We start from the raw sequence: 228 nt of genomic DNA, 5'->3' as shown, positions 1-228 counted from the left end.
TTCCTGTGGACATGGCTGCACCCTAGTTGTCAGAAGCATCTAACCTTAAGTTGTCAGAAATTTACTTTGGGTTGGATTCAGTTTAGTAGATGGTAATTTACGATGTACTTACACTGCTACCCTTCCAACCTGTTGAGTTCAGCAGTGTGATGTAATTATGGATCGAGAGCTGGAAGTGCAGGCTCCATAGAAGCCCCAATCCAGAGTCAATTATATAGAACTTTATGT

The sequence above is a fragment of the Penaeus monodon genome, chromosome 20, assembly GCF_015228065.2.
Source record: "Penaeus monodon isolate SGIC_2016 chromosome 20, NSTDA_Pmon_1, whole genome shotgun sequence".
Classification (NCBI taxonomy): domain Eukaryota; kingdom Metazoa; phylum Arthropoda; class Malacostraca; order Decapoda; family Penaeidae; genus Penaeus; species Penaeus monodon.
The sequence above is the reverse complement of the archived record's forward strand: the minus strand, read 5'-3'. Positions refer to the sequence as shown.